Below are 18,844 nucleotides of genomic sequence, written 5' to 3' on the forward strand. Positions count from 1 at the left end.
ACAATGAATATAGAAAGCAAATTGATTCTCTCTTAAAATAAGACTTGTAAGACCATTGAATTCTTCCATCATGTTACTAGCTCCATCATAGCCTTGACCACATAATTTTGACAAACTCAACCCATGTTTTGAGAACAATGATTATATTGCTACTTTAAGTGATAATGAAGTTGTATCATTAATATGAACTATACCAAGAAAACTATTCAATGACACTTCCCTCTTTATTTACATAATGCAATAGAACATCCATTTGTCTTGCCACATCATGAGACTCATCAACTAAGATAGAAAAGAAATCATCTCCAACATTATGAATTATTGCATTAATAGTTTCAATTGTTGCTGCATTCATAATTTCTTTTTGGATATTATGAGCTGTTACTTTAAGATTTTTTGGAGCATTATTCAACACAACATTGTGTTCAGTAAGAAATTTCAAAAGTACCCCCAGACTTGGGCTAGTACACGGTCCCTAGTTTAGTACCCCCAGCCTTTGGCTAATACACAGTCCCAACACACGGCTTGGGTCGGCTCTGATACTAATATTATAGTGGCCCTCTCCCGGATAATCCTGCTAGCATAGGAAATCTGAAAGAAGGTCGTCACAAAATGGATACAGAAATAATAACTCATATTAAACACTATTTTTTTTTCTTTCTTACTCACTAATCATTAGAAACCAAAATAAAACATTTCCAATGACAATTTAACTTACATGTTCCATTGGGTTCAATGGCTATACAAATCAAAATATAAGAGCAAATATCAATTACAAAATGAACCTAACTCTACATGCCCTCAAAACAAATCACTCCCATGGACCTTTTTCGGCTAGGATATCTCTATACACCACTAAACTCGGGCTCTAACCTCATTGGAATCGCCCTTAGCAATTGCTTTTTCCTTACTTGGAATGACAAGAATAAATAAGGTGAGCCACAAGACTCAGCAAGCATATAATACAACAGATAGGGCAATAGAGTTAAGGCATGGATAAATCAAAGTGTAATATACCTGACTTCCCAAGTACGAGTAGTATTTTCCATTAGTTTCCATCATTAAAATCATTCCCATGCCATTGTTATTGTGCATTTTATACATCGTTTCATTTCTCATGACATAGATTCGGACCTGTCACATTGGCTCACCAGGCCTTACTTTACCATGAATGCATACACATATACAACAAAAATCATTTAGCCATACCTATGGCTAAAGCATCACCTACTAGGTTTATAGCCACCTTACATGCGTTAGGCGTTCTTCAGGATATCTTTTTTTTATCCCGTGGTACATAACCATTGTGCAAAATAATAGGTGCGCAAAGAATAATACCATGTAATGCTCATAAAGGTTTCAAGTAAATATATTGAACATGCTTCATTATTCAAAATGTTCTCATCATGATCATCATTCACACTTAGACATTTCAAGATTATATCCTAACACGAGCCAATGATATTTTCATCACATGATTTAGCATTATTCATTGAGATTCATGTCCATACCATTTCTCAAGGTCAAACAAGTTGATTACATGAATTCACCATTAAAATCTCATGATTTTCAATTTCAATTCTCACCATTAATTAACTTCCCCGTTTAGAACACCTATATATTCACAAGTTGGGTTTTGAAGCTAACTAAAACATCACAAGAGTTTTGTGGAAGAATTACAAATATTAGAGAAGAATCGGACCAAAAATGATATAGTTAGTCAACAAATGGAAGCCATTTTGTCGACTAACAGAAACCCATAAATCCACTTAGTTGATTGAAACAAAAGGTTAGTCAACAAAAAGAATTAATGCATTCTGTTAGTTGACCAAATAAAAGAGTTAGTCGACCAACTAGGGACTTAGTCAACCGATGAAGAAGACTTAGTCGACCGATTGAAACACTTAGTCGATTAATAGAAAAACCAAATTACCTACTTAGTTGATAAAAGCGTAAATTTAGTCGACTAATAGAACCTCATACACCTACTTAGTCGACAAAATAAGGACTTAGTCGTCTAATAGAGGCTTGAAACTTAAAAATAATGACGATAACCCACAAATCTCAACATCGCAAGCAAGATACACCAAAACCCTGCTTCTCTAAAATTCCTAATCAATCAAGTGTCATTCATTTGAGAATTTAGGGTGAGCTAGACCCTAACGACAACTTTCAAAAAGACCCATCAATTATAAAACACAAAGTTTAAAAAAAAGAGAAAATAACCCACCAATTAATATAGGCTCGAGATTAGATCTTCTAAGAAAATAGAAAATTCGAAAACAATGGAACCAAGAAGAGAACCCAACTTGACCCATCAAGAGAAAAAGAACCAAAGTTTGCATTAACAAGGAAAATCAACATGGACTTGCATTGAAATAACATAGAAGGAACAATAACTTACATTTAGAATGAGAACTTGCCTCCAAAAAGAAACAAGTAAGGGAACTTGCCTTGTGATGCTTGGTCCAAAGAGAAGAACAGCCAACTGCAACTTCCACCCTTGAAGCTTCAATGGAGATTGACAATGGAAGAAGAAGAAGATGATGATGAAGACCAATCGGGAGATGAGGGAATGAGAGAGAAAGGGTGACAAGGAAAAGAAATAAGTGTGGGGGAATGATGGCCGCCATCAACTTTCCAACCACCCCCTTGGCCAAATTACCACTTTGCCCCTCTTCTTACACACACACCACAACTCATTAAACCCATTTTAGTCTTTTGCCTCTCTTTTTTTTCTTTTCCATTTTCCTTTATACCCAATAACACCCATAAATTCATTTATAATAAACACTCATTCATGAAATTCCCATTTCACCCTTACTTTTCACATACACAATAAACAAACTTTAAGCCCTCATTAAACTTTTCATAATTCATTCTTTTTGATAAATTAAAATACACAAATTTTTATGCTCATGGGCCCATTACCCATTTCATTAGCCCAACACAATGGCCCCATTATTTCTTAGGCCCAAGGGCTTCACAACTTCATCTTAAATAAAACATAGCCCAATACATTTGGTTTCAACCCAAGTTTTCTTTAAAAAACTCAATCCCTTAAATTAGGCACATCACAATTTTATAACACCTAATTCTTGAGACCAATTTATCACACATAATAATTCATAATTTAAGTAAAACTCTAGACCCACTAACGAGTCGTTACAATCTCTCCCTCTCTTAAAAGAATTTGGTCCTCCAAATTTATATCTGGTCAATTAAAAAGCTGGGGAAATAGACGCATCATCTTATTCTTATGCCTCTGAGTAGCCTTGTTTGGAGGATTTGGTCTCCCAAGTACCCCAAGAGTCTAGAGAAGGGAAGTATGTATCGAGAATAAGTAAGGAAGGAAACAACACCAATTGGATACCTTTTGGGCTGAATGTAGGCAAATAATTCTAGAGTTAAGCGCGCTTGAACTAAGGAAGTTCAAGGATGGGTGACCTCCTGGGAATTTCGCGTAAGCCCATCAGGGTAAGTTGTTCCGGTCGTCCTATTGCTCAATGTGAGTTGTTACAACAACAGTATATAGTAGAATAAAAGTTATTAAGATTATTTTTATTATTTTTTTTCCTCAAAATATATCCAATACATATCCTTTAAAAACAACTTGAACCTACCACAACCCTCACCACCAGTGGCCACCGGTGACTGGAGATTCATGTGATCAAAGCCTACTACTAGAAACACCATGTCGGGGGGGGGGGGGGGGGGTTAACATACACAAAAGTGGGTCAGATTAACAGTTGGATTTTGTAAATTTTAATTTTAATTTTTGGCCATAATTGATAAATGTCCTTGGCAGTTGCCACTGCCCACCGTGGCCGATGGTTTTTGACGATCAAAGTTAATCACCTGACGTGGTTGAATCTCTATAACCCTAAGCTTAAATTTTCGGGCAAACTCAAACCGTACATATATACGTATATATCATGAATTTGTACTAAAAAAGTAAAAATAATTATTGATAAAATTAAAAAAACTTACCTTCTTATAGATCTGGATTATTTTTATAGTGAAAATACAATCAGATCCAAGATCAAATGGTTAAATTTTACAAAATTAGTGATTTACATATGTATTCTCGAGAGAAAATGAAAGTGAAAGAGATATTGTGAAGGAAAATGGCATTCATGGAGGGCTTCCAAATTTTCAGTGGGGGAGGGGTGTTGGAATATAAATTTAAAATAAATATAATTTTTTTAAAAAAAAATTTCCTAGCAAGGGGGTAGCCACCCCTCGCCTAGGGGCGAAGCCACCTGAGGCCCAGTGGGGGCAGTTGCCCCTATTGGGCCAGATTTTTTTTTTTAAAAAAATATTTTTTACAATGATTTATTATTAAAAATAATATATATATATATTATATTTTACTACTAGAAATTAAAAAAAAATAAGTATTGAAGAAAGCAAGTATATAATGGCTAGTAGTAACTATCATAGTATTTTTTACAATTTGTTCATAATTTTATGTTTTTACAATGATGATGCAAATAAAACTAAGTATTGAAGAAAATTTGAAGCAAATAAAATAAATATAAAGGAAATTTATATTGAAGAAAATGAACAAATTAACAAAACAAGTATTTAGAAAATTGATGTTGCACAACTTCATATGGATCCTAGGTTAAGAACTACAATAATGGATTACAATGTTAATTTTTAAGATCAAATTAGAAGAGTCTACTTGTAAAGAGGTATGTGTCAGCCTCGAAATCAAGACGATTCATTCTAACTTGGTTCAATGAATTTGGTAATTTGTTAGAATAAAGAGATAAATGATTCTTTTAGAAAAGAATGGTTAAGTAATTTTTTTTTTTTAAAAGATAAGACTTAATGAATCAATAGTAAAATATTGAGATAGTTTTCTTTAGGCAGTCTGAACAAACATTATGTGATCATCAAATTCATTTAAATACATTAATTGATTGTGTTTGACTTATTCTACGATAAAAACTAGCATTTCGTAGTTATAACGAGTCTAAAGATTCAAATAATCAATGTAATTTCCTTAAACAATTACAATTTCTAGGATAAAAAGCTATAAGAAATAATTATAAAAAATTCATTTTAATATTACTATTACCTTATTTTTAAAATTATATTTTTTGTGTTGAACTTCACCCGTGGACCAAAATCCTAACTCCGCCCTTGCCCTGCCCTCGTCTTCAATTTCATCTTTTTCTTTTAGTATGTATATCTATGTGTGTGATATATATATATATATATATTATATATAATGTGAGAGAGTGGGTTTGACATTTTTCAGAGAAGGAAGGAGATTGCAAGTGTTACAATTTGTTGGTTGAAGAAAAGCGGGATTGTCCAGCAAAAAGTTTTTAAAAAACTAAAATATTGCACAATAATGTGTATTTTATTCTCTTGTGTAAATATATTATGTATTTATATATGTGTTAGTTTAAGTTTTTAAAAATTATAAATAAAATAGTTAATTCATTAAGTGTTTTTATGATTTATGATAGGTTGAAATTGTGTGTTTTTTTGTCAAAATTTTAAAAATATTAAGTGCAATATAATGAAAAATAAATATACATCTTAGATACATCTTAGAAGGTGGTGAACGTAAAGGAGAATGGCGGTGAGAATAAGAAGGGATAGAGATAGATAAAAAGATGAAGGCGTCGATGGCGGTTGGAATGGCGACCAGAAGGGTTGATGGTGCCCTTCAACGGTGACGAATGGATGCATTGTAGGCGAATAGTGTCGAGAATGAGAAGAGAGAGATAGGAGGAAGGAGAGAGAAAGGAGATGGAGACATCAATGGTGGCCAGAACGGCGAAGACGAACAGTGACAGAGGCGACTGGTAAAACGACGAAGACGAACAATGGCAGCGAGTTGGTACAACGGTGAAAACAGTAATGAGGAGATAGATAGAGAGAGAGAGAGAGAGAGAGGAAGAAGAAGCATGAGGAAGTGGGTAGTAAATTGAGGGTAGATTTATAATTGAAATAGGGGATAAATTTGTAATCGAAGCAAATTCTAAAATCAATCGTCTAAACAATTGTGCGCACATACAAACCACGCAGGAAACTACAAATAAAAAGGATCCATACTTATATGCAAGTGTCAATCGCCATTGTTGGTGGGCTCTGTTCTGTCTATTCATCTTTCCGGCACTTCAAACGAATCCCACCGGACAGTCCTCGGAACGGCACGGCCGCCGCCGCCCACCAGATTGGTCTCCACGAAAGTAGTCTCCCCAACGGAGAGAGACTTCTTTGAGCCATAAAAAACATTGCTGCCTACTCGATAGTAAACCCTGTACTCGACGGCTATATCCGATGAACTCAGCTCAACATTCAGTGGACTCTCAATTTTGATGCTGAGAGTCAAAGTCATGGGCTTCGCGGCTTTCAAAAGCGCCACCGGATAGCTTGGATAACAGTCAAAATAAATGGGTCCATGGCAGAGAGAGGCTTGAGCCACTGCCATAAGGGACTTGCGAAACTTGAGAAAGCGACCGTCACGGAGGCAGACGAGAACAGAGCAGTGCAAGCCGGCTGCGGTGAGAGGCTTCATGGTGACTTGGACCAGGCCGAAATGGAGGTCTCGGTACCTAGCCAAGTGATGCCAAATGGCTTGCGTGTCGAGTAAGTCGAGCTCGACGTATTCGGCACGGATCGACACCGTCTTCTTCAATTTATGGATCTCGTAGTCTGGATTTTGCCGGAAGCTGAAGAAGCTATTTCTAGGGTAAATGCTGTGAACAGGAACCTTCGGGATACTCCATTGTCGGAGACGCTTCTCTAGATCTTGACGCCGCTGCTCTTCTCTTACACTTGCAGTGTCCATCTCGTAGTCTGGATCTGGGAAATTTTCAAAACTAGGACCCCCGTTACTAAAATATGCAAAAATAAGACACTTTGAAAATCTTTGCAAAACTAGGACTTTCGTGAGTTGAATGAACAAAAATGCCCCCGCTTTTAATAACCCTGCTATAGGATCCTGTCTCTTAGGGATGGTCTTCTCCCTCCCTCCCTCTTTTCTGTCACTCACATTCTGACTCGGCCGTCGTCAATCTCTCACGCTCATCTTTCTCAAAGTCATTGTTGTTGTTATTCACTTGCCAAAGTGCTGCTGCTTCTTCATCAAGCGTCTTATTCGCGCCCATTGTTCTTATTCCTTAAGCGTTGTTGCGCTCACACATCAATCAGCTTCTCTCGATCTAGGTATTTAGTTATTTTCCAATCTTCGACAAGATAGTTTTTTCCTCTTTTCCAAAGTTATGAGTGAAAAATTATGCATTTCGCTAGTTTGGACATATATCGGTTGATATATCGACAATTTACGTCATGATATATTTCAACAGAAGCATCATGAAAATGATATATCGGTTTCATTATCGGTTGAGGTCTTATGTTAACTGATATATATTAACCGATATGACCTCTTACAACCGACATTTAGAAACCGATAATACCTTGCAAAACCAATGATATCACATATAAATGATGATCACCAAACTTGCTGTAATCCAATAATTTTGAAAGTTAAGAAATTAGTTATAGGGAAAACAATATCGGTGAATTCATATCGGTTAAGTAACCGATGTTTGTTAACCGATTAATACTGAGGAAGTCGACATCTCGGTCAAATAGTATCGGTTTATATTCGATGAATCAGAACTGATATAATTATGACACCTGTAACCAATTCATTTCCTCTAATAGAAAGATGTCAAACTAATGGACATTAATGAGGACATATTAACAGTTAAAACATATATATTGGTACGATATAATTTACAATATTACTAAGATGATATATACATTACAATAGTTTAGTTTTCCTTTCTCTTCTTGGGATCTTTGGTAGCTTCATCATATTCTTTATCAAGGTCAGCTGCAAAATCCAGTGCTTCCGATACTGCAAAAGCATAAAGATCCACAGCCATATGAGACCTGTAAAGTTCAGCATGCTCCTGGGTCATCTCGTTTATTGAGACATTGTGGGCCATGAGTTCCATCCATTTGAGAACAAATATCCCACAATCACCACCCTTGTCAATTGTAAGCAAATAACATTTATCTCCATCATAATCCATAAACTCCAAATAAACAATGTGCTGAATAACCTTAACCTTACCCAATTTGTTGAGGACCTTTTTGAACCTTGAAGTCCCATTTAGGCTTCAACTTAAATCCAGGTGTTAAGACGTCATAATTACAATCTCTTAGAAGCTTTGGAACCATATGTACAAGATACTCGAACTTAGTTTTGTAGTTTTTTGGTGTGGTCGAGGTATATACATGAACACATTGAACCGCGAATTCCAGCCCTACCAAAACCCAATGTTTATCATCTACATTTGCAGGGCATAGCACGGCCTCAACATTTAAGAATCTGTTGGTATCTGTTGTCTCTCCCCAAAAATATTGGCAAGGAATATCATGCTCCGTGAAGTTTCCTCACTTTCCTGCCTTCAATTGATCCCATGCACTCTTCAATAATTGCTGTGTGCGGTCAAAATCACAAATGCTTTATTATTTTGGGAAGTAAATTCCAGTCCAGATAATATATATGGTTACGACACTTACACTAAATGTGCTTGGAACCAATGCTAATTTTGTATTGGTTGTCTTTGATTGTTTCATTCACGTAGCTATCCATGTGCTGCAAATATTTAAACCAAAAAGATCATAAGCAAACACAGTTATAAATATCAGTTTGTAACTTACATACAAAACCGATACATGACAATGTATATATATCGGTTCAAGATCGATGTAGGAAACCAACTAATTAACATATAACTGATAAAGTGTATCCGACGTAGCTATACAACAAAGGATATATGTAGGTAAGTATCGGCTCTTAACAGATAATTATAACCCGATGTCATACATAACAAAACATATATAGTTAGCTAATGACTTACATCAAATCGGAGCCATTGGTCTTTTTTTGATAGGATCTCAAAAAATTCCTTATCCATATAACAGCAGGAAGCTTTGATAACTGCTGTTGTATTTGGATCGTTGAGAAATTTATGTAAGTCCTCCACCCAATCACCGCTTGGAGCACCTGTGGGTTTGGGATTCAGCTTTGGGAGTTTGGAGGTGAATGATGTTACTCCCGAGTCCTCCTTATTTCCCTAGGGGGGATTCATAATTAATTCAATGGCTTTTCTTTTGTGCCCCATCTGCACACCCGTCCTCTGGAATGTCTCCTTAATAGGAGTATCTGCTTTTATTTCATCTAATGACGGGTTTATTGATTCTGTTTGTGTCCCCTTTATCAATTTCTCAACCACAGCCACAGCCTCTACAACATCGCCTTCTGTCGTCTCCTCCTCCCCGTTCTCCTCCATCGAAACCTCACCTTCAACATCTTTCCTCTCCCCATCCCCTATATCTCACGGTCATTCCTCTCGTCCTCCTTCTCAGGTACCGGTGGCTTGATTGACAATCGTTGGCAGATGAAAGTAAACATATTCTTTATGTCGGTGCTCTCTTCCTTATCTCGGTTCAACATGTGCCTAAGTGCCCCGAGCTCGTTTTTCACTTCCCTTAGCTCGTTTCTCACTTCACTGAGCTCATTTTTCACTTCCCTTAGCTCATTTCTCACTTCACTGAGCTCGTTTTTCACTTCCCTTAGCTCGTTTCTCACTTCCCTTAGCTCGTTTCTCACTTCACCGAACTCGTTGCTGACTTCCTTCTTTTCCTCCCGAACTTCCTCCATTAAACCATCTAAATAGTTCTTTATACATATTTTTTCCTTCGCTTCAACACTCCTTCCTCCCTGGTTTATTGAGTCAACCTCCATTACATTTGCACTCCCTTCGACTCCTTCACCTTTATTTACTTCTTCTTCTTCCAATACACCATGTGGCTTAATAAAATAATCCTCCATTCGCTCCTGTTCTGTTGGCACAATGGGGATAACTTCCCCATCATCAAATAAACGCCCCTGCAAAATTTGTTCTTGGTTGATTTTTTTAGGTGAAAGTATCCATTTCTTCATCCTTGGAGCTTGAGGGCCTGATTCAATTCTTTTAACAATTCCCAGCTTAACCAAATGTGGCATGACCTCAAATAAAAAAATCTGCATATGATACAAAATTAAGAAAATAAGTATTAGATAATGTGTCTTCTATTGCTTTATAATACAAATATTAGAATAAGACATACAGTTACATATATCGGTTCTAATAAGACATGTCGGTTCTAATTGGTCAAATACCGATATGGTATAATCGATACGATGATCCACTGATATCGATCAACTAAGAGATATTATATAACCGATATCATATTCGCATCGGTTTATCCATATCGATGATCCACCGACACCGATATATACCTGTAAGGTAATTGAGAAACCTCCAATGTCGTATGTCTTGTTATAGTTCTTCTATCTGAACCTATTCAAGATGCCTCATCTGGCACTATCTGTCGTAGAGATGAAGGAGTCGTTTGCCCAGGGGAACCTGTTAACCTTTGGCCAATCAGAGGCCAGGTGAAAATATCTGATATCCACCTTCGCGCCATGGGACTTGGAATTGATTTCATTTATAATCATTAGATATGACATAGAGAAACGATCTTTATCAGAACACTGCTCCTTACCACTAGCAATATCCTACATATAAATCTGTCTTAACTTAGCCCCTGAAACCCCTTTCTTTATGTTACGGTCGGGGAAGAACTTGGCAAATAGTGCAGGAGTCCCCTCCACATTGATTTTCCTTTTTGATGCTTTGATATTTCCAAACTTCAACCTCATGATCAGAGCAAACTCCTCCCTCCCAAATTTTACATCCTTCCCACATATTTTGAAGCATAAGGAGCCTTCCTCATCGTTGTCTGCTATCTTCAGCAGCCTTAACAGTAGACTGTGGACTAACTGAATGGTCCATGTTAGTCCCTCTACTCCATATACGAGCTGACCAAAACAAGATGCCTTAAACTGTTCCTCAAGGTCAGGCTTATGCCTCAGTGTCGCCCTAATGCCTTCAACAGTCTCCTTAAAATGATCAAGTCTAGTAATCCGAGCGTGGAAAAACTCCTTGATTTCCAAGTTATCATCTTACCTCTGTCCAAAAAAATAAAAAACAATATTAAGTTAACAAACAATACAATCTTTATCGGTTACAAGGAACCGATCAAGTATATAATATAAGCGATATCGGTTACCCCATATCCATACGGAGTAAACGCTAAACCCTAACCATCGGTTACCCCATATCGGTGGTGTATATATATGCCACCGATGTATGTTAACTTATCAGCCTATATTATGTACATGGGTTTATAACATATCTTCGCCGAACATGATGGCCATAAACCGTTACCCCTTCTTCATCTAGCGACAAATAAATGCTAACATATTCGCTAATATTATAAATACATCAGTTTATAACATATATTTTCTGGATTCAGTTCATCTTCTCAAACCCGAACTCAGTGGTATGTATTCATAACAAATTATTCGCTGCCAATCTTGTCAAAACATCAGGAGACAAAGGAAATAGTCCAAAATCAAACCTAATGAACCGTCTTCTTCGCACTCTTGCTCTTGGCCGCCTTCGACTGCTTCTCGATTGAGCTAGCCATCGTATCAGTAATATGGAATAAGAACTAGCTGCAAAATGGGAATAACGATCTAATAGAGCAAAAGGCGGTCAGATAACGCAATTATAATAAAGATAGAATGTGAAGCAAAAAGATGCAAATGAAATGGTTCGACTAATCATATACAACTGGTCAGTCCAATCGGTACCCGTTACGTTAGAACCGATATCACGTTATGTATGTTCGGGAGGAGATTTTGATCCTATTGGACTTTATCGTGGTATAGACCGCTTCCATTAATGAAACAATATCAAATCAGACTAGGATATGATAGCACATCTAAAATCGTTTCAGGAATATATGATTGGACTTGATTCCTTGATAAAATCCGAATGAATATTCATACTCCATCTATCGGACTTAATACCACGATATAGTCCGAACGGACCACATCAAGGCCGATGGATTACTAATAATAATTGTAATATTTTCTTTTTAATTCAGCTAATTAGCACCAAAAATACAAACGTTGAACGGTTTTTTCGTTTATATCCAATCGTTTCAATTTTGGCAACAAGTACCGATTTTATGAAATTACTTGCAATTTCGGCCTACTCTCTAAATCAATTCCCCGGGTGTGTGCCTTTGAACAGGTGGCACGCTACGTGGCCTATTTAAATGGGAGCCATATTTACTATGCAACAAAAAAAAGACTGCACATGAAGAGACCGATCGGACTATTCTTATATATTGTGCCCGATCGGTCATGTGTCCAATCGGACTATACAAGGTCTGTGTTAGTGTGAAGTGTGAATTTTCCGATCGGATTGGATATAATCGCAATAACCAGAAAACATTTTGTCTTTTGGTGTTAATTGGCCTTATTTATTCAATTTTTAGTTTTTTATTTTGGTAGTCTATTTTTATAATATTGAAAATACGTTCTCTTTGTCAAGTTTAACTTAATGCCCAAGACTCATTTTAATGATGATTTTATGTGAACCGAATATATAATTTATGTACGGCACCCACCGTTCCGTTAACCGACTTTTGGTATCCCTTCTTTACTAGCTCATTTATTCCACCGTTCGGTTGGCCGACTTTTGGTATCCCTTCTTTACTAGCTCATTTATTCCACCCATTCACTACTCCCACCCTATATATATATATATATATATACTGTATAGATTGGATTCAGAAAGCACCAGCAACAGCAGCATACGAGGGTCATGCAAGAGAAGTGCAAAACAAAGGCAAACCCATTGATCAATGGGTTTGCCTTTTGTTTTGCACTTCTCTTGGTTCGCACGCTTTGCATTCTCAACATTTGTAAGAATCCCATACCAAGGCCAGTAGTAGATGTCACTTTCCTTGGGGTGCTCAGATATTGGATTGCCCCGCGTCCTATTGCTAGTTTATATTCCAGGTATGTAGCCAATGCACTGCTGACCTTAACAAACAACCGATATAACCTGGCTCATTTCCTTAGACTTCCCTTGAGTGTCTTCTCCCTTAGAGAACCCTGACTGAATATTCTCGACCACATGGGTCAATTCCTTACACTTCCCTAATTGGTTTGCATACGTTGTGTGAGGATTACACGACGTATTCAAACCAGTTAGGGTACTGAGGGAATTGAGCCATGTGGTCGACGATATTCAGTTAGGGTTCTCTAAGGGAGTAGATACTCAAGGGAAGTGTAAGGAAATGAGCCAGGTTATGTCGGATTGGGAAGTAATATTGGTGCAGAGACATAGAGAGATGAAGCTGGAAACCGATACAATAGTACCGATATACCGATAAGATGCTAAGTTGTTTAGTTCAGCACACTCAGATTTTCCTGCATCCTGTTGTCAAGTGAAGTTGGCAATCTCGTCTGCTGGTGCTGTACTAGAATCGGTTGGGTAAGGATACGTCGGTTAATTGATATCAGTTTAAATTTGATGTATTACATCAACCTCTGTCCAATACCGATATGTATTCGGTTATATTAGATGCCTGCTCCATTTTTAGAACATGTATCAAATGATTGTAAATTCATTAGTTGATTACAATAATGTAAATGTAAATGTTATTGTTTCCCTGTCATTTTGTCCTTTCTCTTCTTTGTTATTTCTCTATTGTCATTGTCGGTTATATTTCTCTGGTATGGAATTAAAATACGAATATATATAATATAATATATCAATTTGGAACCGACATGAAAACACGATTACAACAAATTAAACCGATATGTATACACCCATATTATGATCTCGGCTACCACATGCGAATTGTATCGAATTGAACCACCATGAAAACAAGAAACAATTTGTTAAAAGGAAGTCGGTTACGTTTATTCACTGATAAAAATAATATTGATTTTTATCCTATCTAACCTATCAGATACTAGCTCATTTAATCCACTATATCGGTCAAACGTATGGGATACACAACCATACTTTATGCGACGGTTCGGTTGGCCGACACTGGTGCAACCTCAAATATAACGAATGTCTTATCAGTTAAATTTACTATTAATAATGCAATGAGAACTGTTTATATGTTTGCTTACATATTAAAGGCAACAGAAACCATATTTGATATTCGTACCGATATTAACATGTACGATGGATCGATATATGAAACCGATCTCTACTTCAGAGTCCTCTTGATGCCTCCAACATTGTTTTTGAATTAACCGATATGTATACATCGATGCGTTTGAAATATCTTTGCACCGATCCAAATTATGACCGATACAAGCGACATAACCTACCTCAATTCCTTACACTTTCCTAACTAGTTTGAATACGTCGTGTAATCCTCGGCCGATTATTTACCGTTATTTGCAACAGTTCGGTTGCCCGCCTTTTGGTATTATGTTATATGGGTTCTGTAACCGAGAACCCATATAATGTAGCAGGACATCGGTTTATGGCCAATAAGTTTCCTTTATATCCTTTAAACAAACTAAATGTCGTGCAACCAAACTGGAAATAACCATTATCTTATCGTGAAAAAATACTATTAATAATGCAATGAGACGCGTTTTTCTGTTTAAAATATTTATTTTACAGTTCCCAATGTATGCACCGATATGACATTTCATCCTTTGGACAACAATGCCCTTCCCGCGTAACACATGTAGATGTTATCGATCGCTTATGTTATATCGGTCTTATATCTGATACAACATAACCGAAATAGTTTATGTTATGTTATATCGGTTATAACCAATATGTTTTTCCTATCTCCTTTAAACAAACCAAAAGTGGTGCTAATGCAATGATACCTATTTTAATGCAATGATACCTGTTTTAAATTGATGTTTTTTTCTCGCTTCAAATCTTTACTTTGCAGTTCCTAATGTCTGCACCGATTTGACTTTTTATCCTTTAGACAACAATGCCTTTCCCGCCCACCACATGTACTTTGACTTTCCCTTCCCTTTTCCAGTTGGTTTCGTTCGCTTGTGTATCTGTCTAACTGCTTTGTATTCTCGTTGCGATTCCCTCATTACTGAAAATGGCTCGCTCACATGCGTCTTTTGATAAGAACACAACCGAGAAGGTGGAGAAGAAGGCCATTCACACGAGTGAGATTAAGACCAGAAAGAAGGTTAGAACAATATTTGTAACGTCCCGTTAATGGTAATTTAAATTAATTTTGGGATAATTTGATTTAAAAGAAATATTAAAATAATTTGTTGTGATTAAATAAAATTAAATTATGTGATTTTAAGGAAATAAGAAATTAAAATAATTAATTAACTTATTTTAGGAATTTTTGGAATTGTAGAAAAATTAAAATAAATTTAATTGTGGGATTTTTAGAAGTTTCAGGCATTTCTGTATTTATTATAGGGGGTGTGTGTGTAATTTATGGAAGTTCGGGGGTGGCTGGTGCGAATTACGGATATGCCAAGAACTCACCTCAAATATAACTGAAGTCATATATAGGTTAAGAGGTGTGTGCGGGCGCGGGTGGTGGCAGGCGGTCGCGGGTTCAAATCCGGGGAGGGGGGGGCTGCGCACAAAGGCTGATTTTTAATCAACCAAGCGCCCCAAAACGTCGTCGTTTTGGAGTGAAGGCGGTGGCCGCCCCAGCGCTGCCACGTGGCCGCGTTCTGGCCACTTCTTTTGGCCAATTTTGGCCACAATTAAAGCCTGATTTCGGGCTTCTTTTTTTTGTATCAAAACAGTGAGTAAATTTTAACAAAAAAGAACAGCAGCTCGCGGGTGAAATTGAGAATTTTGGGCTTCAAAATTCAAATTAAATCCCGTTTAATCAGTGATTTAATTATCCATGTATGTAAACGAGCTAGTAATTAATATTTTGTGCAGTTGAAATTTTTTTTAGAGCCCAATTTTATTAATTTTGTCATTAATTGGAATATTACAGTTTGTATAACTTTGACCGCGTTTGGTCAAATCGAGCCTAAGGCTATCTTCGGAAAGGCAAGTTCTTTATACCCTCAATGTCAATTCTTTCGATGTCAATTTATTGGACCTCCATTCGTTGATTTTGGTTGTTAATAAATTATGGAATTTAAAATGGTTTGTTTTAAAATTTAATCTATTAAATTGGTCCCGAGGGTTTTATTCATGGGTTGCCTATGGGGGTTTGTGCCACCCCCAAGCCTGTGGGAATGATGTTGTACTCACCCGGGGCTAGGTTCTTAGTTGTTCGGGTAGTATTATTGGCTTTTTGGTTATTTATAGGCTAAGCGGTTGTGCGGTGGGGGTAAGGATCGACGGCTCGGTGACGGTGTGACTCTCGTACGGTCTATCTTAGGCCGTCAGATGGTCTCTCCTAGTCACGAACCGCTGACCAGTGCCAAGCACTACTGATTAGCTCTGCCGTTATGTGATTATAGCATGCCTGGTTATGTTTTATTCTTGTTGCACGGTTTGGTATGCACATGGGTACGGGCTGCATATTGGGATTATCATGACTTGGTTATGCTTGATCATGGACATTCTAGATTGGTCAGGTTGCATCCAGCGCGGGCATATGCATCGCGTGTGATGTACTATATGGGCGGAGCGTGGCCTGATGCCTGGATGTATGGGCGCCTTGTATCACGTTGATGCTCATTACGCCATTGCATTTTATATGCATTGCATGGTTACTAGTGGTATTTAGTTCTCGGACGGGAGTACCATTCCGATGGAGCCTATGGCTTGGCTGTTGGGAGTACCGGCAGGGATACGGGTGACGGGAGTACCACCGCGGGACAGTGCGCACAGGTTTGTTGGGGATCTATGTTGCCTTTCAAGACAGCGGCAGGTTAGTTTGGGACTTGGGTGCCAGGTATTTTATGTGGGCCCTGAGGACCGGTAAGTGTTTTATTACGGTGCACTGTTACATTATTGCATCACATGGCTTGTGTGTACATATGGGTTTATATCTGAGGTGATCTCCTATTCTGTTTCATTTACAGCCTTCCTTTTCGTATAAACTTGTCGAGTCTTGCGACTCACCTTGCTTTCCATCATTCCAGGTAAGGGTAAAGCAAAAGTCGAGGGCGAGGACCGCGCCACCTATCAGCCAGCCGTGTCGGTAGGGTGTACAGTTAGCTGCCCCCGTTTTCTCTAATGTTTTGTTAGGAGTTCTGACTCTCATTTTTTACTGTGCCCGCTTGTTCCTTGCATCTTTTATTTGTTGGCACAGGTGTCTGTATATTTTTATATACTCCTTGATTCCTGATCCAGCAGGGTACTTGTGGGCGTGCATGTATATTGTTTTGTTTTCGCTGTTGTATTTTTCGTATGTATGCATGCCAGGGTATTTTTGTCTTATGTCTATTTCTCTTCCCTTGCGTAAGCACTTTCGTTCGGATAGACCGGGTGGTTGGGATATTCGGGCGGGGGTGCTTACAATATTCCTTTATTTTGTCATGTTTTGTTAACATTTCGATTTTAACCGGCACGTTTTCTTAACATATCGGCTGTAAGACATCCTATATGTTTGTTTAATTATTATTGTTTTCTCTATTTGCTACAGATAGTTGATGCTAAATTGGAGATCAGGAAGTTTTTCAACGCCAGAATAACTAGACTCGATCATTTTGATGCCACTATTGATTTAATTAGGAAGGCACTGAAGAAGAAGCCTGAACTAGAGGAACAGTTTAAGAATTCTGCTTTCGGCCACCTAGTATACAATTTGGATGGAGTCACATGGAGCATTCAATTAGTCCACAGTCTACTGTTAAGACTGTTGAAGAGGGAAGACAATGACGAGGAAGGCTCCTTGTGCTTCAGAATATGTGGGAAAGATGTAAAATTTGGCAGGGAGGAGTTTGCTCTGATAATAAGGTTGAAGTTTGGCAACAGCGAATCAGCAAAGAGGAAAATCAAGGTGGTGGGAACTCCGAAACTGTTTACCAAGTTTTTCCCTGACTGTGACCCGAAGAAAGGTGTTTCAGGGGCCAGGTTGAGAGAGTTATTCAGGAAGGACATTGCTAGCGGCAAGGTTAAATGTTCTGATGAAGATCTTCTCTCTTTGTCATATCTCATGATCATCAATGAAATCAATTCCAAGTCTCGTTCGAAGAAGGTGGATATGATATATTTTCACCTAGCCTCCCATTGGGAAGAGGCCAACAGTTTCCCTTGGGCAAACGAATCCTTTATTTGTACCATAGATAGTGCCAGAAATCACATTCTGAATGCGTTCAATCAGAAGCAACAGAAGATGAAGACATATGACATGGGAGGTTTCCCAATTACATTATAGGTATATTTTTTAATAATTACATTCGTTACTATAGATCAGTCTTCATTGCGAAGTATATTGGTTTTATCATTTCGGCATACAGTCGATTAATTTAACCGACATGGTTTCTATGAACCGATATGCACAGCCAATATGTATAATTTAAAACATTAGAAGGCATCTAATATATACTTTGTTTCTTTATGCAGATTTTTATGTTTGAGGTAATGCCACATTTGGTCGACCTCCAACTTGTGGAAAGAAATCAAGATGGCCGTTAATCTCCAAGAATAAACAAATGGAGACTTTATGATTCAAAATTCACCCAAGACCAGATTTTGGAGTTGGGAATTTTCGATGAGAAGAATAAAGGGTATGTTACCCCTATTGTGCCAACCGAGGAGGAGATGGGTGAAGATTATTACAAGAACTCACAATGCGTTTTTGTAAAAGAAGAAGAATCAGAGGATGAAGAGGAAGAAGACGAAGAAAAGGAAGTTGGAGGTGAAGGAAGAGGTGAAAATGTTGTGGAGATGGAATCATTAAACCAAGCCGGGGGTAAGCGTGAAGACCCATGGAAACAGAGGACTGTCAAGAACTATCTTCA

This window comes from Diospyros lotus, chromosome 15 (genome assembly GCF_014633365.1).
Source record: "Diospyros lotus cultivar Yz01 chromosome 15, ASM1463336v1, whole genome shotgun sequence".
Taxonomy (NCBI): domain Eukaryota; kingdom Viridiplantae; phylum Streptophyta; class Magnoliopsida; order Ericales; family Ebenaceae; genus Diospyros; species Diospyros lotus.